Genomic DNA, 25,120 nt, shown 5'->3' on the forward strand with positions numbered 1-25,120 from the left:
ATAAAAAAGACAAACTGCCATTTAACTGAATAACAAATTATGTAATTAAATAAAATACAGAACAGATTAGAACAATACTACAGTACTCTATCTAACTCATTTTTTAACAATTGCATTCTCCAAATCTTAATTTTCATTCTAATATTCAACATGATTGTCAATACTTCAATTTCTTCATAGTTTCTGACCTGTTGAAGTAAGGAAATAGTTTCATTTTCACTCCCAGCCATTTCTGGCATCTTTAAGCTTGAATGCTTGAAGCTGCCATGAGTAAACCATCCGTAACAAAATTCATTGCATTTTGAACATACGCAACTGATGGCTATTTAAGAATTATTCGGTGTAAGTATGATGTAGTGTCCAACAGCCACACGTTTTTTTTTATTATGTATTGCACTTTTCTGTTGTCATAAAACAACAAATTTCATGACATAGAGTAATTGTGCAAAAATTCTTAGGCACATACATATGGCTAGGGTGCCAAAATCTCTGCACAGTACTGTATTTGTCAATGTGGAGCGGAGAATGTGTTTGTAGATCTGCCAGGAGCAAAGGATTTTGGGAATGGTGAGGGTAGATTTTAGCAGGAGGAGTGTAGGACAGGTGGCTGAGAAGGAGGGGCCAGGGGCAGGGAAGGAGGTGGAACAGAAGCAGACACACCCAGTCCTGAGACATCAGGCAAGCTCATTTGATTCCATACAATTGGATTATTCATCATTACAGAATGTCTCTCTGGTGCTTCACAATCCCTCCCTTTGATTACTCTCTCTCTGCCTCCTTCCCACGCTCTGTCCAAAATAGAGACCCATATCAGAGTCAAGTGTATCATCACTTACAAATGTCATGAAGTGTGTTTTTTTCTGTGGCAGCAGTACAATGCAATACATAAAATTACTACAGTAATGTGCAAAGGCTTTTGGCAAACTAATTACACATTTGTGCCCAAGACTTTAGCACAGTACTATAAAACAATAAATTTCACAACATATGCTGGTGATAATAAACTTGATTCTGATTCTTGTTCTGAGATACTGCAGTTCCTTAAGCCTGCTCTGCCATTCTGTATGATCACGGATGATCTGATGTACAAACACAAGTTTATTGTCACATGTACACACAAACACAACAAAAATTTATTTGTAGCCATGTTTAAACTTCAAAGTAAATTTATTATTAGTGCACAAAATATGTCAGCATATACTACCCTGAAATCCATAGTAAATACGAAGAAAGACAATAGCATCAATGAAAATGTACACAACAAATACGGACAAACAACCAATATGCACAACGCAACAAACTGTGCAAGTACAAAAAAAGAGAAAAAGATTAATAATTATAATAAATATGTAATAAATATTGAGAACATGAGTTGCAGAGTGCTTAAAATTGAGTCTATGGGTTGTCTCTGTTATGGAGTCAGTTCAGTAATGGGGTCAGTGAAGTTATCCCCTCTGGTGAAAGAGTCTGATGGTTGAATGATAATAGCTGTTCCTGAACCTGGTGGTGTGGGACTTGGTGCTCCTGTGCCTTTCCTCATGGCCGCAGCAAGAAGACAGCATGGCCTGGATGGTGAGTCCTTAATGGTGGATGCTGCTTTCCTGCGACAGCACTCCTTGTAAATGTGCTCGATGGTGGGAAAGCTTTAACTGTGGTGAACTGGGCTGTATCCACCATTTTTTGTAGGCTTTTCCATCCAAGAGCACCGGCTTTCCCATATTGGGCAATGATGCAGTCATTCAGTATCCTCTCCACACTTCTTGGGGCGAGCTGTCTGGTCAAACGGGTGAGCATTAGTCTCTTTCTGTCTTTATTAGCCCAGCCTGCCCTGCTGGAAATGACCCACAACCCTGCTATTGGTAACTAATAACCGACAAGCACCATCACTCTGTGACTAACCCCATTAGACCTTATGAACAGTTTCAAAGTTCAAAGTAAATTTATTATCAATAGACAGGAGTAGGCCATTCAGCCCTTCGAGCCAGTACCGCCATTCACTGTGATCATGGCTGATCATCCACAATCAGTACCCCGTTCCTGCCTTCTCCCCATATCCCTTGACTCAGCTATCTTTAAGAGCGTTAACTCTTTCAAAGTACGTATATATCACTATATGCTACTGCAAGATTCATTTTCTTGCGGGCTTTCACAGTAGATGCAAGGAAACACAATAGAATCAATGAAAAATCGCACACAAAGATGGGCAGACAACCAACGCGAAAAACGACAACAAACTACAAATAGAGAAAGAAAAGCCCCTTGAAAGTGAATGCATAGTTTGTGCAATCAGTTTGGTGTTGAGGTGAGTGATTTATCCAGGCTGCTTCAGAAGCCTGATGTTTAAAGAGTCCCACACCAGCTGGCTCCTTCCCGATGGCAGCAACAAGAAGAGAGCGTGGCCTGGATGGTGGGGCTCCGTGATGAAGGATGCTGCTCCCTTTCGGCAGCACTCCTTGTACATCTGCTCAATGGTGGGGAGGGATTTGCCGGTGATGTACCTGGGCAGTATTCACTGCTTTTTGAAGGCTTTTCCATTCATGATTTTGATGTTTCCATACCAGTCAGGATAGTATCAACTGTGCATTAAGGAACTCTGTCAAAGTTTTAGATGAATCGCGGAATCTGCGTAAACTTCTAAGACATTAGAGACTTTTCCGTGCCTTCTTTGCAATGGCACTTCCAAGCTGCTCCTAGGACAGATCCACTGAAATGATGATACCAAGGAATTTAAAGTTAGTGAATTTCTCCAGCTCCGATGAAGACTGTCTTGTGGACCTCTGGTTTCCTCCTATAGTCAATAATCAAAATGATTGCAAGAACGTGGCAAGTGTGCGTGTGGCCAATTGATTACATGATCGATCATTCAATGATGACTTATCAGGAGCTGCAAAAGTACTTTCCCTTGAACATGCTATTAAAAATTCTAGTTTCTAAATGAAACAATTTTACTTCTGGGTGCATGAATATAAACTTATTCGAAACAACAACAAAGATAAGAGTGAAACTATTCTGATCTTTGATTTATTCCTACTATGTCACAGCTTGGATTCAGTTTAATCTTTGCTGAGATGGGAAAGCTTAAATCTCTTATTGGATGCTGAAGATGTATTGGTTTGAATGTAATATCCCTAAAGCTACAGAAAATGAGCAGATTTTTCATATGATGGCCAAAATATCAAATAGTGGAGGACATACATTTATGGTGAGAGAGGGGTCAATTCAAAGGAGATGTGCAGAGCAAATCTTTTAAACGGGAGAGAGTGGTGGGTGCCAATGATGTGCTCCTAGGAGAAGTGGTGGAGGGAGATATGACAGAGGCATTTGAGTAAGTTAGAAAGGTATATGAATATGCAGAGAATGGAGGGATATGGACATTGTATTGGCAGAAAGCATTAATTAGTTAGACATTTAATGGCTAGTCCAATTACTTCAACAAAACATTGTGGGCCAAGGGCCTGTCCTACACTCAGGTGCCATGGTACTGAATAAGGTGACAATTGAGTGTGTGCTCATGGTCTTCTGCAGCTGTAGACCATCCGCTCCAACATTCAATGTGTTTTACCTTCAGAGATGCTCTTCTGTGCACCACTGTTTTAACATGTGTAACACCCTGGGAAAGGTCTCACTGCTAATGTAATGGTCTTTCTGTAGAAGCAGTGTTTGGATTATGGTGAGAGATGAAGGGTGCTTTGGAATGTGAGCCGTCCAACGAAGGGAGTGTTTTTTCCGTATTGTGTGCCTGACACCAGTGCAAGCTGGGTCTTTCGTTTGGTGGGAGAAGATGCCAGAGAGAAGAGGTCGCAGGACTCAACCCAGAGCGGGGCCATGATTTGATGAAGCTCAGGGAGATGGAAGGAGGATCGGTGAAGGGGAAACTGTGAGCTCCAACTTGGGCACATTAAAACGCGCCCTTTTCTTTTTTTTTGCTTTTTCTTTACTAAACCTTTAGTCAAATTAAGAGTTATAAAGCTAAGTCGTTTAATTGCATGTAGTGTACTGTCTGTTATTTCGTGGTACTGATTTGTAACGGGGTAATGAATCATGCAGCATCCACACAAACAGGGGTCTTGGGGTGGGCTCGCTCCTCAATCTCACATGTTTGCTGGGGCCAGAGACAGTCTTCCCTAAACCAAAGCGATTCACATGGTTATTTGAGTTACTGTTGCCTTCCTGCCAGCTTTAGCCATTCTGGCCATTCGTATCTGACCTCACTCATCAGCAAGGCCTTTTTGTGCACAGAAATGCTGCTCACTGGATGTTTTTAGTTTTCCGTATGATTCTCTGTAAATGTCTCAGTCTCTGAGACTGGTGTGAGTGAAAGTCCCAGGAGATCAGTAGTTTCTGAGAAACTCCAGCAATGCCGTCAGGCACCAGTTATCATTCCACGGTCAAAATCATTTACATCACATTTCTACCCCAGTCTGATGTTTGGTGTGAGCAACAAATGAACCTCTTGACCATGGCCACATGCTTTTATGTGTGGAGTTGCTGCCACATGATTGGGTGATTAGGTTTTTGCATTAATGAGTGATTGTACAGGCATACCTAATAAAGTGGCCACTGAGTGTCTGTTTTATCAGCTGCAGGGAAAATATAAACTACAGCAATGAAGATACAATTATTGAGACAACGTGTCCAAATATTCTCACGAAGGGAAGTATAACCTTCATTTGTGTCCTATGCTTCAATAAAAAGTTGCTGAGAAGGCAATGATTTCAAAACCACTTGGTCATCATATTAGTTTGCTCTTTAAGATGTGACTGCTGTAAGAACGGTAGTCAGAATAATTGAGATAGATGATAATCTGTGTTCATGCTGAAAGGAAGAAGAAGCTTCAATGTTCTCTATTTTCTCTATAGTCATGTATTATTGAGGACACAATATTGAAACTATTCTAATGGCTCTGCCAACTCAGTGAAGCTAATTCCTATCCAAGGGTCATATCCAGTATTGCATTAGAAACATGGAGTCTATGAATAGCCCAACAAGGTCAATGTGTACTCTTTCCCAGCTACTTCCACAAGGGTAACGGTGCATGTGTGGGTGCATTTTGAACTTTGTGGCATCACAAACAGCTTTTGCTCAAGTTTTCAATCTGTCTATCTTTTCCTGGCCACCACACGTAGCTCTGGGAGAGACTCTTCATCTTGACTGTACCCGGCTGTCCTTCATGCAGATTTTCTAACACCCTGGTGCACAGTTTAGAGGGAACCACAACACATGATCTACACATCAGGGTTCTTCGACAGACAGAGAGTTGGTCTCGTCTCACTGAGGACTCTGGAAATGTAAGATTACCATGAGCTGGCCATTCTTGCATGGTGATGTCATCGACTTTTGACAATGTTGGGTCATTCCTTGTTTCTCTTCATATTTCAGAATTTGTTACATCAGCTTCTTCACCAGTGCTCTGGGGAACACCTCTGCTGGGTCACAGAATGAAAACTTTCCTTCTTCAGTTGCAAACAGTGGTAGACGTGACAAGCCATCAGCGTTGCTGTGTTGTTTGGGTACCCTTGAACTCTTATGTCATAAGGGTAGACTCCTAGGAAAAGTGCCCAATGGTGCAACTGGGTACCACACATTCCTGGGATTGAACGGCGACTCCTTTGCTTGCATGTTTGGAAACGATTCTATTTTATCTTTAATATCTCTATTTTTCCTGTTCAGGGTTCTTTTGAAGACCCTGACCTGGAGTTACATGCTGATTTTGGTTCTTTGCAAGAATGGGACCCGTTCTTGGAGTCTCACGACTGGCCACTATTCAATATGCCAACGACGCGGTCTAGAAGACTAGAGCGTCTTCAGGGTTCCAGGATTTCGTGGCTCTGGAGGCAGGTAGAGTGGAGGTCGGTGCCGTTGCAGGAGACTGGTGAGTCATGGGAGTACCCAGAAGATCAAAAGCAGCAAGCTGACTGCCGGCTTTGTGCCCAGAGACCCAAGTTCTCTTTGGGCACAGAGCTCGGAAGAAGTGATGCTGCAGACATTTTAACATCATATTTCAGCAAGTTGTTTGTTATGTCTCCCCTGTCACTGTAAAACAGGGACATCTCTTTTTCCCATATTAGTGAGAGAGAGAGAGCCTGTGGTATGTTGAATTACCAGAAGAATGAGTAGGCTTTGGGGTACTGCAAGTCTGTATCTTTATTGATGCTTTGCGGCACACTTGAGTGCTCGGGGGGGGGGGAAATGCTGATGCATTTTTTTTGCCGGTGGGTGGGGCAGGAGTAATTGCTTATGCCTGGGTGGGGGGAGCTGGGAGGGTCTTTGAGGTTCTAATATTTAAGTGTCATTCATTCTTTGGGGCACCCCTCTGTTTCTGTGCAAAGAAAAAAAATTTCAGGATGTGTATTGTATACATTTCTCTGACATTAAATGTACCTTTGAAACCTTTAAAGATGGACACAAGGGGTTGGTGGTCTGTCACTAGAGTAAACTTGTGTCCATAGAGGTAGTGGTGGATCTTCTTTATTCCCCATCTTAGACTAAGCGTCTCTCAGTCAATCTGAACGTTGTTGTGTTCTGCGCTCACCAGTGATCTTGAAGCAAATGCAATTGCACATTCAGATCCATCTTTCATAGTGTGAGATAAAATAGCATCAATGCCAGAAGGGGGCACATCACATGCCAGTCTGATGAGCAGGTTTGGGTCGTAATGGGTGAGCAGTTCATCAGATGTTATTAGTCTCTTTGTTTCCTTGAATGCTTTTCACATTTTTCTGACCATTCCCACTTTTCTCTTGTCTGTAACAGTGCATTCAGTGGATGCAGCACCATAGCAGTGTTCGGGAGAAATTGGTGGTACAAGCTTACAAGTCCCAAGTATGACCTGAGTCATGACACATTTTCCTGTTTGGGTGCCTGCAGCACAGCTTCATTCTTCTCTTGTGACTTATGTAAGCCGTGCTTATCACTGACTTATTCACAATATGAGATTTCATTCTTGAAAAACTCACATTTCTCTCTCTTTGCACCCAGACCACACTCACTCAGCCTGGTAAACAGTGAGCCAAACTTCTGGAGGTGCTCTTCATCATTCTTGCCAGTCACAATGATGTCACCAAGGTAACGCTGTGTTCTTGGGATATCCTGAAGCACTTGGTCTATCAAATTGCTCTATCAAATTGCTGGAACTGGTGCGATGCCAAAGACGAGACAATTATACTGGAACAGTCCCTTGTGAGAGTTGATTGTGAGGAACTTCCTGCTTGACTCCTTAATCTCCATTTGCAGATAGGCTTGTGACAAGTCAATCTTTGAAAACCTCTCCTGGCTTGCCAAAGATGAAATAATGTCTTCTCTGCATGGCAGGGAATACTGCACAGTACACAGCACAAGGCTGATGCTCACTTTAAAGTTCCCACATATGTAAACAGCTCTCCCCCCACCCACCCAATCTCTGTGTTGTCTAATGCAGTTTCACATTCAGTCACTGTCTTGCTCACCAGGACAATGGACGTGGCACAATCACTCCACTCAGCTCTGGAAAAAATGCCAGATGCCTCCAAGCTCTGAAGTTCAGCATCCACTTCAGGGCATAGTGCCTGAAGCACGGGATGCACTTTATGGAATCTCGGTGTTGCTGCTTCATCCAGCTCAATCTGGCCTTCATACCTTTTGAGTTTACCCTCCTCAAACCCCTTTTCATTAGCTTTAAACAGCTGTGACACTCTCTGGTTAGTGCAACCATTTGGGCTGCAGTTGCTTGTTGATGATACACTGTGGCTCTAGTTCGATTTTTCTCAACCAGTAACATCCAAAAAGTGCTCACCCTCCACTTTCCAACACATAAAGCTCTAACTGCTGTGCTTGGACTGTATGTATCACATTTACTTTCAGTTTGCCTTTCAGAGTCACTTTTTCACCTCTGTATGTCTTTAGAATCACTAATGTGCTCTAATGGTAGCTTTAGAGCATTAGAAATGCTAATGCTAGCTTAGAAAACAGTCTGTTGTAGTCAGCCTCAGAAATTATAGATAAACCTGACCCTGCATCCATTTTCAGTTTTACACCAAACACATCTGTTGTAATCCAAGTGATTTCATGGTCTGCATTAGTAATGCTATGCAGTTTTAGGCACGACAGCTCATCTTTGTCAGACTCTGAGTTGTCTAATGCAGTTTCACATTCAGTCACTTTGTACGTTTGTTTGGTTTTGTGTTTGAAACTTTTCACTGTACAGCTTTTCTCTTTGGTTGTGGTTTTCATCTGACATGCACACTCCCGCTATGAGACCTTGTCTGTGACACTCTCTGCAAACTGAGGGTTTTGGCCCAAAACATCAACTATACTTTTTTTCATAGATGCTGCCTGGCCTGCTGAGTTCCTCCAGCAGTTTATGTGTGTTGCTTGGATTTCCAGCGCCTGCATATTTTCTCTTGCTTGTGACTTTCTGCAAATATTTTCTTTGAACCAACAGTCATTTGCATCATGGGAGGATTTGCCACATCAATAACATTTTTGGCTTTTTGCACCATTCAGGGACATTTTGTGCATTTCACATTCTAAACTCTTTTTCTGTAGATATGCTGCACCTTTTACTGCAATCCCTAACAATATTGCAAAGGTCAATGCCCATTCTAAGGTTTGGTCTCCTTCTGACAGTAGCCTCTTTTGAGTGCTTTGACTATGCATGCCACACACAAGTGAGGGCCTCTGTTGGTCGGAGTTGACCATGGATATTGTGTCCTAGCTGTCTAGATATGCAAGCCTGGCCAGTACCATATGAAGAGCAAGATGTTGACCATGTGGCAAGCTCCCCTTCTCCATGCATGTAATGAACCCAAAGGAACGGCACAGACCAATGTTTCTGGTACCAAAGTGCATCGCAAGAGTTTCCAATCAGCATTGAACAACGTAGGACTGCCTTAGGGACTCCAGATTCAGATTTTTCTCTCAGGGTTTACTCCCGAAGTCTTCCCCACAGTATAGCCACAAGACAGCGCAGGTTTGAGATCGGAGTTTTCCTTCTTCTAGATGAGCTGTTAACCATGGCTAATGAATCCCAGCTGCCTGTAATGACTGGTGTTAAGACACCAGTAACCCTCCCTTGCCCCTTCTCCTGTCAGTAGAAACAGTTCCATTGGGCTTAGTAGCTAAGCCACACGTGAAGGCCAGGAGCTGGACTTGATTGTCAGATGCTATTTGAGGTGTATCCCACTGGGAGCATTTAATAGGTAGTGGGAGCTTGTTCCCATTACCAACCTGGCTATAACAACCTAAGGAACCTTAATGCATCAGAAAGTCCATCTTTAAGGTCACAGTACTGGGAAAGTTCAAAGGTTCAAAGGCTCAATTTAATGTCAGAGAAATGCATACAATATACATCATATACATGTGATATACATTAATAATCTGGATGATGGGGTGGTAAATTGGATTAGTAAGTATGCAGATGATACTAAGATAGGTGGCGTTGTGGATAATGAAGTAGGTTTTCAAAGCTTGCAGAGAGATTTAGGCCAGTTAGAAGAGTGGGCTGAAAGATGGCAGATGGAGTTTAATGCTGGTAAGTGTGACGTGCTACATTTTGGTAGGAATAATCAAAGTAGGACATGCATGGTAAATAGTAGGGCATTGAGGAATGCAGTAGAACAGAGTGATCTAGGAATAATGGTGCATAGTTCCCTGAAGTTGGAATCTCATGTGGATAGGGTGGTGAAGAAAGCTTTTGGTATGCTGGCCTTTATAAATCAGAGCACTGAGTATAGGAGTTGGAATGTAATGTTAAAATTGTACAAGGTATTGATGAGGCCAAATTTGGAGTATTGTGTATAGTTCTGGTCACCGAATTATAGGAAAGATGTCAACAAAATAGAGAGAGTACAGAGGAGATTTACTAGAATGTTACCTGGGTTTCAGCACCTAAGTTACAGGGAAAGATTGAACAAGTTAGGTCTTTATTCTTTGGAGCGTAGAAGGTTGATGGGGGACTTGATAGAGGTATTTAAAATTATGATGGGGGTAGATAGAGTTGACGTGGATAGACATTTTCCATTGAGAGTAGGGGAGATTCAAACAAGAGGACATGAGTTGAGAGTTAAGCGGCAAAAGTCAAGGGTAACACAAGGGGGAACTTATTTACTCAGAGAGTGATAGCTGTGTGGAACGAGCTTCCAGTAGAAGTGGTAGAGGCAGGTTCAGTATTGTCATTTAAAGTAAAATTGGATAGGTATATGGACAGGAAAGGAATGGAGGATTATGGGCTGAGTGCTGGTAGGTGGGACTAGGTGAGAGTAAGCACTCGGCATGGACTAGACAGGCCAAGATGGCCTGTTTCCGTGCTGTGATTGTTATATCGTTACATCCCGAAATGTTTTTTCTTTGCAAAACATCTACAAAAACAGAGAAGTGCCCCAAAGAATTAATGAAGGTAAACGTGAGAACCCCAAGTTTCCCCATCTCCCCCCTCCTGTGCGTAAACGGCAGCAAGGCATCAATACACCCTTCCCCCCTCGACAAAAAAGCACACCCGCTACCAAGCACAAGTGTGAGCTAGGCGATACGTTTTGCTTGCTGGCTTTTCAGGTGTTACTAAATTGCATAAGAGCCTGTACACTTAGCACCCATTAAGCTAAGAAGCGTGGGGATGTTCTTTTCCTCATCCACGGCTTTTGCGTTACAATACAGTTCAACCCTCTCAGTGTATGATTCCCAGGTCCTCATTACCGCTGTCAAATTCATCAGCTTTCCAAACTAAGGCCATCGTCGTATTATTTTCACTTTAACTTTGCTAGTTGTGCATCTCTCACTGTGCGCTATGCAGTTACCCCTTTGCCAGCGCTTGTGACAGCTTTCTCCGTACTGGTTCACTCTCTCCTCTTGCTGTCCCTCTCCTTTCCTCCGAACTGTGTCGTCTCGAAACTGTCAGAGCTTTTGGCAATATTCAATGACATTCAGGTTCGTACTCATCTCCAGTTTGTTGTGTCTGTGCAATTACATATCGATTAAGTAAAAGTACGCAGGCGGAGATGAGGTTAATTGATATATTCAGTTTGCAGAGAGAGAAAACAGATCAATGTGCATGGGTAAGTTTCAGTCAATAATTGGTGCTAAGGGAAGTTATTGCGCTGAAAGAAGTAAATCCATATATTACAGAGACAGCAAAAGGCTGCAAATCATAGACACAAGAGATTCAGCAGATGGGGGAAATCCAGACCTACACACTAAAAATGCTGGAGGAACTCAGCAAGTGAGGCATCATCTATGGAGGGGAAAGTAGAGTCAACATGTCAGGCTGAGACCACTCAACAGGGTGGAAAGGAAGGAGACTGAAGCCAGAATAATTAGTTGTAGAGAGACGGGGAGAAGTACAAACTGGTAAACGATAGGTAGGTCTAGGTGAGGAGGAAGGTGGGTAGGTGAGGGGGAGGGGATAAATTGAGTAGCAGAGGGGCTGAAGCAGAAGGAATCTCACTGGAGAGGAGAGAGGAACATGGAATAAAGGAAAGGAGAAGGTTGTCCAGAGGGAGGAGATGGGCAGAACAAGGAGGTGAGAGGGTAACCAGAACGGGGAATGGAGAAAAGAGAAAAAAGGGGTTAGATGGGACAGATGTGGAAATAGAGTGGAGTAAATAAAGAAATCAATTTTCATGCCATCATGTTCAAAGATTCAAAGTACATTTATCAATGTTGCAGTATACAACCTTGAGATTCAGCTTCCCACAGACAAACCATGGAACCCATTCAAAGAAAAGCATCGAACCCTACCCCCTCAATATGCAAAAATGAAACAAATTGCACAAACAGCAAAGGAACACACAGAATATAAAACACAAAATAGAACGAGTTCTAGCCTGTCTGTTGTTATGATCCCAGCCCCCTCCTTTGTGAGAATCGCAAGACCACTAGTTGGGGGGGGGGGTCAGTAGACCCAGGAAGTGGGAGAGAGGGAGACGTGCTGAATAGACACAGGAAATGGGAGAGAGAGAGAGAGAGAAATGTGCCGAATACCGCGTTCCAGCGGGATGCAAAATAAGGCGACATTGACTATTGTCTCATGGAGACCACGTGAAAAGCCCTCGGGCAAAGTGGGCTGGTTGAGAGAGAGATTGCATCATCCCAACCTGATTGACACCTGCGACCCCGTGAGGAAGTATAAAGGAGGGTCTAAGGGGGACAGCCCCTTCAGACACACCAAGAAGACACGAGAGTGATCCCGTCATAGCGGGAAGCCATTCAAAGCCACGTGCGTTCCGTTTCTCCTTTGCCTGGGGAGCGGGTGGCTGATAACACCGAAAAGGACTTGGAATTAACAACGGGGAACCAACGCTCCCCTGATTCAACGGAGTTGCTTCATAAAGACCCAGGCAAGTTTTTCCTTTTCTCACCAATCTCTCTCTCTCTCTCGGTCGCCCCACGTGAAACCCAGTGATTCCCAAAAGGCTGAAGCCTGAAGACTTCTGAGTGACTTTTATATTTCCAACGGACAATATATTATCCCCTAGACAACAGTAGAGCTCACTTCTTAACAATGATTATTACTATACCCGCGCTTTAGATTGAGTATTGATGACGTGCATTATCTGAATGTTTGTATTAACCTTACTTTTGTGCCCCTGTATAAATAAAAATGTTTGAAAATAGTGCCATCAGACTTCAACAGACCTCCCTATCTTTGCTGGTAAGTGATCCAGTTACGGCATACGTAACACTGTAGAGTGCACTTCAGTCAAGCACAGTGCCGTTGGTTTATCTGCAGGCCACCCCCAATCAAAATCACCCAAAGTAGCAACAGAAGTGGCCAGAAACACATCATAACATGAACTACGAAGTCCAATCCACAAACTGCTTCGATTAAACTTTGCCGAGACCCAGGACTCCAGCACAATCTTCCACCAGCATCGAGCGAGATGGAAAGAGAGACTATTTGAACAGAGGGACCTTCCTCGGGAGCAGCAAGCAAAAGGGAGAGGGAGACCATCACACGCAGACACCTTCCTCCAGCAGCAGTGAGAGGCTAATAGGCAGCCCTGAACACCTGCTCACCTTCCGCTCTCACCTCAGTGATTTCAATCTTCCTCAAGTTTTTAATCCGAGGGATCGGTGAGAAAAGGAGTCGATCATGGACTTTTGCCCCCTCACCAGGCTTCATTACCTCGATGCCGTACACTTCGCTTGAAATCTCACTGAACACCTTTGGAGACAGTGAAGCACCAGATTGCTCAACTGCCCTGAAAACCCACCTCCAAAATATAGACCAAAGGCTCCAGCAGCTGCAGAACCAGATTTGAAAGATGAAGATGTAAATGGAGTGAAAGAAGTACTTGCATGAACTGTCATCCTCGGTTGTGGTGTTCACCCAGCAAAAACAGCAAATGGACAGGAACAAAACTTTGGATGTTATCCAGATGGAATTTTTTCCTCCAATATGAGTTTAACCTTATCATGGTAGCAGAGGAGGCCATGGTACATCTGCACAATCTCCTGTGTCCCTTTCACATATATTTGCCTTGTCCAATAACCCCTACCCCTGCAATTTGAAACTACCTTTACTATTTCTTTTTCCCAGTTTTGAGGGAGTCTTCAATCAGAAGCACTATACGATGCTGCCTGATCTCCTGAGTGTTTCCATCATTATCTGTTTTTACTCCAGACAGCTTCGGCTCGGAACAAAAGGATGTCTACTTTTGACTGAAATGAAGAACAGTTCCTTCTCTCGATAGGTTGTGAGTCTTTGGAATTCCAGTTGTAATGGAGGTTGTAATGGTTCGGAAATTGCACCATCTCAGATCACAAGACCCTGCAGCGGATAGTGAGGTCAGCTGAGAAGATCATCGGGGTCTCTCTTCCCGCCATCATGGACATTTACACTACACGCTGCATCCGCAAAGCAAACAGCATTATGAAGGACCCCATACAAACTCTTTTCCCTCCTGCCATCTGGGAAAAGGCACCGAAGCATTCGGGTTCTCACGACCAGATTATGTAACAGTTTCTTCCCCCAAGCGATCAGACTCCTCAATACCCAGAGTCTGGACTGACACCTTTACTACCCTATTATCCTGTTTATTATTTATTGTATTGCCTGCACTGTTTGTGCACTTTATTCAGTCCTGGAAAGGTCTGTAGTCTAGTGTAGTTATTTTTTTGTGTTTTTACATAGTTCAGTCTAGTTTTTGTACTGTGTCATGTAACACCATGGTCCTGAAAAATGTTGTCTCAGTTTTACTATGCACTGTACATAGCAGTTATGGTCGAAATGACAATGAAAGCGACTCGACTTGACTTGACGGCTGATGAATCGGACTATCTTGGCGTTAGAGGAGCAGGGCTAGTTTTGCTGTTGTTTTCTTACTTGTTCTGTATCTTGCTGTGCTCTGTGCTGTTGTGTCAACTATTCTGGGCATGCTACGGTGGCACCAGAATCTGCGGCCTAGGTGTGTTGGCTGCTAACATAATCAACATACTTCACCGTGTGTCTCGATGTACACGGAATAGATAAACTTGAATTTTGAAACAGAGTTAAATTAAAGCTTGTGGCAGAGGGTAAGAAAGTGGGCCCAGCTACATCGACAATCTGATGGGTCAGAAATGATGGGTCAAGTGGCCTACACCAGTTCTTGTTTTCACGGTCTTACGCTCTGCCTCCTCATGCTCAAATCTGAATGTGTTAACAGATGGCGGAAAGGTCAGTTAGCTTAGTAATTGTGCTTATCGGTGATGAGCATCTTCATTGCTAGCTGCTCCTCTGAGACTTCTACAGTTCTAGTGATCCCTCCACCCAAGAGCAATCAGTCAGACTTCAATCACTGTGTTCTTTAGTTTCATTATATTAACGTGATCCTGCATGCCTTTTGAAAATGAAAGCTTTCAAATCAATAATAAGCCAATGATTAAATCAAAGATGTTCAGGTATCATTGAGAAAGTGTGACTGGTTCACAAATGTACTCATTATAATGAAATCTGACATATTCCCAATTGACCAAAATTCTTCATGCTAGTATAGTGATTGCAAGCTGAAGGTGCGAACAACATCTGTTTTTCAGGGTTCCTTGTTTAACTGTGTGTGATGGCATTCCTGTTGTATAGACGGGTCCTGTTCAAGTGATGAAGAGAGCTCTATTATTTACCCCATTCACACCAGAACAGCTAAAGTCAAAATAATTTGCCTGTTTCAGCAAGATGAATAAGGCCGCTGGATTGAGGTCCTCACGGCCGTAGGCACCTAAGGGAGGGGGCAGAGAGGAGCAAGCTTGGAACACAGAAGAGTACAGCACAGAAACAGACCCTTTGGCCAATGTGTACAAGATGATGAGACATCAATTGGGTGGGCAGCCAGAGATTGTTTCCCAGGGTGGAAAAGGCTAATACCATGGGGCATCATTTTAGATGATTGGAGGAAAGCATAGGGGGTAGGTGGATGGCAGAAGCTTGCTTGCTTTTTTTTACACGGAGGGTGGTGAATGCATGCAAAATCTGCCAAATGTGGGTGGTGCTAGAAGCCGATACATTAGGGACATTTAAGAAACTCTTGGATTGGCACATGAATAGGGACGTTTAAGAAACTCTTGGATTGGCACATGAATGATAGAGAAATAGAAGGCTACATAAGAGGGAAGGGTTAGATTGATCTTAGAATAGGTTAAGAGCTCAGCGTAACACTGCAGGCTAACGGGCCTGTACTGTGTGGCAGTGTCCTATGTTTATATGTAATGCTGAACTAATTAAGCTAATGACACTTAATTGAAATAATTCCTTCCACCTGCACAACATCCATATTCCTCCGTCCTCTGCATATTCATAAGAACCTCTTAAATGCCACCCCTGGCAGCACATTCCAGTACACACCACTCCCTGTGTAAAAAAAAACTTGTCCCACTGACCTCTTATGAACCTTCCCCCCTCACTTAAAATGCATTCTCTCTAGTATTACATATTTCAACTCAAGGAAAAAGATACTGTCTGCCTACTCTAACTATACCTCTCGCAACTTTATGAACTTCCACCAGGTCTGCCATCAGCCTCTGCCATTCCGGAGAAAACAACCCAAGTTTGTCTAACCTCTACTAATATCGTATGCCATCTAATCCTGGTAAACCTCGCCTGCACCCTCTCCAAAGTCGCCACAGCCTTTCCATAATGGAGTGACCAGAGAAGAATGCTGTACTCCAGAAGTTACCTAACCAAAGGAGTATAACGTCATTTCCCAACTCTTGAACTCATTGGCTCGACTAAGCATGCCAATATGCCTTCATTAATACCGTTGTTGTCAATGAGCCACCAGAGGTAAAGCAGCTGACTATTTTAGAGCCACCTGGTTCCCTCTCCCCCTTGTGACTCACTAAGATAGTTTAACTTTGACTCAGCTGGCTTCTGCAGTGCCATAGGCTTCAAACAGTTCCAATCTCCATTAACAACCGCTGATTTCAAGCTTATAATTCAAATTATAAAATGGCTGCAAAGGAAGAAGCCATCAACCCATTGTATCTGTACTGGCTCCCTACTAAAGTAATACACTAGTTTCAGCCATCAACCCTTTCTTAATCTTCCTACAAGTTTTTCTCCACCATATATCTAATTCCACCCACAGCGCAGCATAAGAATAGATTTACTTTAGAACTCTAAATTCCCTTGCCTCCAGCAACCCTCCAACAGTAGATCCTATATCCACTTTCTCTGCAGACAGCCCATCTTTTTTTCATATTTTTTCTATCAGATATTCCCTCAGGCTTCTCTTGTCAAATAATATAGTCCCAGCATCCATAATCACTCTTTGTAACAGTAGTCCCTCATACCAATAACCATTCTTGTAAATGATTTTTGGGCCTGCTCTAATCCCCTCCCATCCCTCCTGTAAGGTGGCAACGAGCAGCCATTCTCCTGGAATGACCAACGGTGCTCCAGAGTAGAATCAAGTTTACTATCACTGTGTTAAACGACATGAATTCTATTCTTTTGCAGCTGCACTACAGAGCAAGACACAAAAGTGCTATAAATTACAAAATAAATGCATCGTGCAGAAATAAAAGAATAATGAGGTAGTGCTCATGGACCATTCAGAAATCTGATGGCAGAGGGGAAGAGGGTGATCTTGAACCATTCAGTGTGGGTCACCAGATCCCCTGTACTTCCTCCTCGATGGCGGTAACGAGAGGAGAACATGTCCCAGATGGCGAGGATGTATTGGATGTCGCCATTTTCAGGCACTGCCTCTTGAAGATGCCCTCAATGGTAGGGAGTGTTGCATCTGTAATGAGGTTGGCTGCACCTACCACCCTCTGTAGTTTCTTGCAATTGTGTGCGTTGGAGCCTCTGTACCCAGTTATGATGCAACCAACCAGAAATGTTTTCCGTGGTACGTCTATAGAAATTTGCAAGAATCTTTGGCAACATGCTAAATCTCCTCAAATTCCTGGGAAAGTAGAGCTACTGGCGTGCCTTCTTCATGATTGTTTTAATGTGATGTGCCCACGATAGATCCTCCAAGATGTTGAAACTTAGGAATTGAAGCTGCTCTCCATTTCCACTGTTGACCCCTCAATGAGGAGTGTAAGTTTTCTCCTGACTTACCCATCCTGGAGTCCACAGTCAGTTTGGCAGTCTTACTGACATTGAGTGTGATATTATTGTTGTGACGCTATTCAACCAGACTATTTATTTGACTCCTGTGTCTCTCCTTGTGTCATTTACACTGGTAAGAGGTACTAGTAACTGGAATTGGCTGCATCATCAATACAAACAAAGATCTAGTACTATGGCTGTCACTACAATGAGCAAGATTCGTCCTGAAATTCCTTCTGAGTGAATATAACAAAAGCAGTGGGGAAGTCTAATTCCAGAGTCAATAGTTTATTCCAATTATTTCATAAAAAACAATTCTCAGCAACATTTGGTTGCTCCATGACTTAATTCCAATCGATTGTTATAGCTTGTAATATTGTGTGTGGCATCACATCAGGTTTGGGAATCCATCCCTCCAGGCCTTGCTACCCTCTAGTTCTCTGACAAAGGTAGTCAGTACCCGTGAATGAGCTGGAATCAGGGGACCTAATGAAGGGTCTTGAAGCCCAAAAGGTAACTGTCCATTTCCATCCACAGATATCGCCTGACCCAACAAATTCTTCCAGCATCTTGCTTGTTGTTTCCTTGTTTGCATGCTTGAAACTGGTTATTTTATTCTGGCCTGCACTTCCGTGGGGCCAGTGCTCTGTTGGTCCGCTAGCATTGTGGTAGAGATGAAACATTGTTCCATTGATCGGAGTTCAAATCCTGCCAAGGTAGCTGCACCAGACAGATAAATGGATCAGGATTTTTAGTTTTATTTTTACAGGACCCAAGAGACTTTGAATGTTTTTAAAAGGCAATAGCATTTCATAAACATTAAAAGGATAGGTTTGACAGCTGAGGGATTTTTAAGGAAGCTTTGTTTATTTTACCAAAGAAAATACTTTAAATTTCCTTCTGACATAAACAGGAATGCTTGGAACATCTGAAACATCAAATTTACACTGGCTGTCATTCTCCCAATAAATTTCTCAGAAACCTGTTCTTCCCATACTTCCATCAAGTCTACCACAAGACCACAAGACCACAAGACAGAGGAACAGATTTTGGCCATTCAGACCATCGAGTCTGCTCTGCCATTCAATCATAACTGGTTTATTTTCCCTCTTTAACCCCATTTTTCTGTCTTCTCCCTGTAACCTTCAAAGCTCTTACTAATCAAGAACCTATCAACCTCAGTTTTAAATATACTCAATGACATGGCCTTCACAGCTGTCTGTGGCAATGAATTCCACTCATTCACTACCCTCTGGCAAAAGAAATTCCTCTTCATCTCCATTCTAAATGGACGTTCCTCTGAGCTGAGGCTGTGGCCTCTGGTCCTAAGCTTCCCCACCAACAAAACATCCTCTCAATACTTACTCTATCTAGGTCTTTCAATATTAAATAGGTTTCAGTGAAATCCATCTCCCCCACCCAATTTTCTTCCTCCGGAGCCGTCAACACGCCTCATACATTGACCCTTACACTCCTGGAATCATTCTCGTAATTCTCCTCTGGATCCTATCCAACACCAGCACATCTTTTCTTAAGGACCCAAAACTGATCACAATATTCCTTGAGCAATCTGACGACTGCCTTATAAAGCTGCAACATTACATCCTTGCGCTTATTCTCGTCCTCTTGAAATGAATGATAACATTGCATTTGCCTTCCTTGTCATTAATTCAGCCTACAGGTTAACTGTTAGGGAATCCTGCACAACGGCTCCCAAGTCCCTTTACAACTCTGATTTTTGAATTTTCTCCCCATTTAGTAAATAGTTTCACTTTTATTCTTTCTACCAAAGTGCATGACCATACACTATATTCCATCTGCCTCTTTGCCCATTCTCCCAATCTAAGTCCTTCTGCATGCTTCCCACTTCAGGTTGACAGGGACATTTCAAATTTGTTCAGCCTGCTGAGGGAGTAGAAGCTGTGGTGATCTTTCCTGGCCATGGTGTGGGATCTCAGGATAGCATGAGACCTGGCATTCCTTTTCCTATGATCTAATTTAACCCGAGGAGACAAAAAATAATGAACAAATGGCTGGAAGGACACAGTGTGTTGAGCATCATCTGTGAGGGAGAGTACTTATCACCATTTTGTATTGAGATACTGCATCAGGACTGAGAGTGAAGGGGAAAATCAGGGTGAACAAAGAAGAGAAGGGGTGTTCTTAGACAGGGGTCATGTGATTGGTGGACTGAGGACAGATGAATGATAACAGGCAGTTGATAGGAATCCTTCCACACCTACATTTCAAATCATCTTATTTATTTATTGACAAACAGTGTGGAATGGGCCCTTCTGATCCTTTGGGCCATGCTGTCCAGCAATCCCCCAATTTAATCCTAGCCTGATCACAGGACAACTCACAATGGCCAATCATCTGGTACGCCTTTGAAACGTTAGAGGAAACTGGAGCACCCGGTGGAAACTCACGCAGTCGAGGGGAGAACATATAAACTCATTATAGGCAGCGGCCGCACTGTAAGTCGTTGTGCTAACCACTATGCTACCGTGCCACCCCTTGTTAACATCTTTGCCCAGCAGCATTTCTAAAGTTGAAGCAATGGTTTATGGTGGGCAAGTTTTCGCTTCTGATTTACACAGCAAACTGGAAAATAAAATCACATCACCCCAAGTCCCATATGATTTTCCCTGGCTCCATCTCTTTCATCCGCAGTGTGCCTTGGAAAGGATAAAGGTCCTACAGTCAAAAGCAACATACTGCTAACTTTCCCCAAGGTGCCACTTAAACATGCAATTACCATAACAAACAGCAACGAGAGACACTCCACTGCCCAGGGAACCGGACAGTTGGTGTACTGAATTCATTTCAATCATTTTCTATTTTGCTTTTGCACTCAAATAAAAAAGGGAACAACACAAATTGCTCTTGCAACACATCACAGACATTTGGAGCTATTATTGTTAAATTGATGAGGTGAGGAATTAGCCTCTTACCCAAGCTGCGGGAGAGAATTCATTTTTTAATTACTCTTGGCTGGTGATGAACCAGAGATAGAATGATTATGGTAATTGCTGTTTGCTATGGTCTTGACAGGCAGGCAAGAATTTGTTATTTCTATTCATCTAATTAAAATTGACACAACCACCTTCATCCTGCTTCAGTAAACTTGAGGTAAATGTGATTCAAGCCTCCACGTTGTCAAGTATATTAAAAGGCAAATAACTGGCACTTCATGTGCTATAAGACCCCTGCAAATACAGAAAAAATCAATCTTTCCAAGGATTAACGCTCCTCACTATATACGTCGCTCAAAGACAAAAAGGCAGCACTTAAAAGATAATTTCTGGTTGTTTCTTTTGTTCACAGAAGTGAGTAATAGGCATGCCACACCAACAACCAACATAATTTTGAGTGGCTACAGACGACAATGGACCTAGAAAATATAATGAGATGCTGACATTCAAAACAATGGTGCAGGAAATCACAAATGGCTGTGTGACATTCGTCTTCATCTCTTCGGAATACCTCTGGAAACAAGTGTCTATACTCAGTGTGCCTTTCTGTGCATAATCATAATTGAGTTCGAACAGTTTGTTACGAGCTGCATGATGAATAACAGATCTCCAAAAGCATCTTTGGAAACAATCTGCATGGATTCTTCAAAGGTTCAGGTGAACAAACCTAGCGAAACTTAAAGTACAAAGAAGTACTGTATTGTGCAAAAGTCTTAGCGCGTAGCTGGGGTGCGAAGAACACTTGCGCAGTATTGTGTTTGTCAATGTGGAGTGAGAGCGAGTTTGTAAATCTGGCAGGAGCAAAGGATGTTGGGAATGGTGAGGGTGGTGCATTGCAGGACAAGTAGCAGAGAAGGAGTGCCAGGGGTGTGGGGTGGTTGACACAAGGCAAGGTCATTGGCCTATTGATTATTACAGAGTGTCTCTCTAGTGCTTCTCAAGCCTTCCCCTCTTCCAACTGTAAATCCCCCCCCCCCGCCCCATCCCACTCTCAGTCCACAATAGAGATCTATATCAGAATCTGGTTTATCACCACTCACATATGTCATTTTTTGTGGCAGCTGTACAGTGAAATACATAAAATGACTACAGTACCATGCAAAAGTCTTGGTTACCCTAGATATCTATCTATATATATATATATATATGTGTGTGTGTGTGTGTGTGTGTGTGTGTGTGTGTGTGTGTGTGTGTGTGTGTGTGTGTGTGTGTGTGTGTGTGTGTGTGTGCGTGCGCCTAAGACTTTCGCAGAGTACTATGTTATCAGCTCAGAGTTAAATTTCAAATAGATGTGATTATAGGGAATGTTATACTTCATTTTTAGATTTTTTTTGAGTTTTGGCTTTGCTTTATTATCATCACGGTAGCACGGTAGTGTAGCAGTTGGCATAACACTATTACAGCACCAGTGACCAGGGTCCAACTCCACTGCTGTCTGTAAGGCGGTGGTATGTTCTATCTGTGACTCTCGATTTCCTTTGAGTGCTCCGGTTTCCTCCCGCATCCCAGAGACGCACGTGTGAGCAAGTTAGTCAGTCACATGGGCGTAATTGGGGTAGTGCGGGTTCATTGAGCCAAAAGGGTCGTTTACTGTGCCGTATCTCTAAGTAAACAAATCGATAAATGATGGGTGGATAGATACATAAACATACCAAGATAAAGGGAACATCTTGTCTTGCGTTCTGTTCATGCAGATCAAATCTTTACACAGTGTACTGAGCCGGAATAAGTTAAAACAATAACAATGCAGAATAAAGTGTAAAAGGTGCAGAAAATGCAGAGCGGGTAAACAATAAAGAGAAAGATCATAGCGAGGTAGCTTGTGAGGTCAAGAATCCATCCTATTGTGCAGGAGGTCTGAGAAGATTTCGTGTCATTACCTCCAGTGTAATACACGTAGGATAGTAAAATGTTTTTACTGGGAGGAGAAATTAACATTCATGCCATTAGATCGAAGGCTACACAGATGTTGCTCCTCCAACCTGAGAGCGGCCTCATTGTTGCTGTGGAGGCGTCACGGACCAACATGTGGAACAGGAATGGGAATAGGAATTAAAAAGTTTGGCCACTGGGAAACTTCCCTTTTGGCGGTCGAAGCGGAGGTGCTGGATGAAGTGGTCCCCCAACTTACAATGGGTCTCACCAATGTAGAGAAGACTGCATTGGACACAGTAGACAAGCCCAGCAGATTTACAGGTGAAGTGCTGTCTATCATATGGTGGAGTAGATACTTCCACAGATTTAGCACAACACCTCATCGGAGGTGCACGATAACATATCTGTGTTGTCCATGGTGGTCCACATTCCAGATGTTTCCAAATGTTGTAGAACTGTAGGCTTTTGTTGGAGCGCCAAATTCCAACAATCATGCTTTTTGGCGCCAGCTTGCAAGCAATCATCCCTCTTGCATTGCCTGTTCTCATTACTGGAGACTCGGTCTCTCTAGAAGCTGCCATTTCCACCTGGCTTCTGAATTCATTACACTCATCCTGCTCTAGTGACCTGATTTGGAGACCTCGCTTTCTCTTTCACTCTGCCTTCATCCCAGCGGGGATTCATTCTGGATTTAATCCAGGACAGCGGCTTTCTCCCCAGGGTGGAATGGTCAAATGCTAGAAGGCATAGCTTTAAGGTGAGAGGGGGAATAATCTAAAGGAGAAATTTTTTTTGCTGATGGTGCAGTCAGTGCCTGGAATGGACTGCCAAGAGTAGTAGTGGAAGCAGATATGATTCAGGTAGGCACACGAATTTGCAGCAAATGGTGCAATACAGATCACGTGCAGGCAGAAGAGATTAGTTTAATTTGACATCACGAGCTGAAAGGCCTGTCCATATTCCGTACTACGTTCACCGTCAGTCAAATTTTGGCTGATGAAGACGGTTAATATCAGCCTTCATTGTGTTTTGTTTCCATACACATAACACAGACATAAAACAGTACAGAACAGGAACAATGTCGTGCCAAACCAAATAAATGCCCATATTCTTCCATTTTCCTCACTTTCACGTGCCTTTCTAAATGTTCTTTAGAAGTTCTTGATGTTTGAGTCTCTACCACCACCCCAGGCAGCACATTCCAGGCATCCAACACACACTGGTCAATACTTGCCCTTCTCATCTACCCCCTCTCACCCAGGATGCATGCCCTCTAGTGTTAGACATTTCAAGCCTGGGAAAAAGACACTGTCTCTCTATCTATACCTCTCAAACATATAAACCTCCAACAGATCCTCCCCTCAGCCTCCACTACAGTTTGTCCAACCTCTCACTATAGCATGTGCCTCCTAATCCAGGCTGTGTCCTGGTAAACTTCATCTGCACCTCCTCCAAAGATTCGACATCCTTTCTAAAATGAGTGACCGGAACTGTATACAATACTCCAGATGTGGCCTAACTGGGGTTTTATAAAGCTGCAGCACAACTTCCTGACTTTTGAACTCAATGCCTTGACTAACAGAGGCCATCTGGCCACCATCTAATGTATTGACCAATGGCAGAGCACTCCCAGCAATCCTCCACTCCCACCTATTTCCTGTAACTCATCCCTCTCAGATGCCCTTTTGATCTGCTCTCAGTGGGGGGAATTTGCAGTGGCAAACTAACCATAAAGGGAATCTGAAAGGAAACTGAAACACCCAGAGGAAACCCTCAAGGTCATGGGGAGGATCGCACTAGAGGTCTAAGTTTAAAGTAAATTTTATTATCAAAGTACATACACGTTACCATACACAACCTCAAGATTCATTTTCCTGCAGGCATTCTCAGTTATTCCATGAACCACGATAGAATCAATGAAATACCTCACCCAACGGGACAGGCAAACAAACAAGGTGCAATAAAAAACACAACAAAAGTTCTGGAGCCTGTTTGTTGAGGGGCAACAACTATTCCTGAACCTAGTGGTAAGAGTCCTGAGGCTCCTGTGCCTCGCAGCAGCGAGAAGGGGCAAGACGCAGGTGGTGGAGGGGCCTTGATGATGGGCGCTGCACTCTGCAACAGCTCTCCGTGCAGACGGGCTCAGTCATTGGGAGATCAGAATCAGGTTTCATATCACTGGCATACATAATGAAATTTGCAAACTTAGCAGAATAATGCAATACATGACAATATAGGAAAAATAAATCAATTACAATAAAATATGTAGAAAATAGTTAAATTAAAAATAGTGCCAAAACAGAAATAATAGAAGTGAGGTAGTGTTCATAGGTTCAATGAACACTTGGGAATTGGATGACAGAGGGAAAGAAGCTGTTCCTGAATCACTGAGTGTGTACCTTTAGGCTTCTGTACCTCCTTCCCGACGGTAACAATGAGAAGAGGACTTGTCCTGGTTGATAGGGTCCTTAACAATGGATGCCACCTTTCTGAGGCACTACGCCTTGAACATGCCTTGGATACTATGAAGACTAGTACTCTAGATGGAGTTGACTAATTTTACAACTTTCTATAACTTCGTTCAGTCTTGTGTAGTTGCACCCACCCTGCTCCACCTCCCCATACCAGACAGAATGCAGCCTGGTAGAATGCTCTCCATGGTAGATTTGTAAAAGTTTGTTTTATCTCCTAAGACACTCAAATCTCCTCAAACTCTGGAGTATAGCCACTGTCTTGCCTTCTTTATTACTGGGACCAGGTCAGATCC

This window comes from Hypanus sabinus, chromosome 6 (genome assembly GCF_030144855.1).
Source record: "Hypanus sabinus isolate sHypSab1 chromosome 6, sHypSab1.hap1, whole genome shotgun sequence".
NCBI lineage: Eukaryota > Metazoa > Chordata > Chondrichthyes > Myliobatiformes > Dasyatidae > Hypanus > Hypanus sabinus.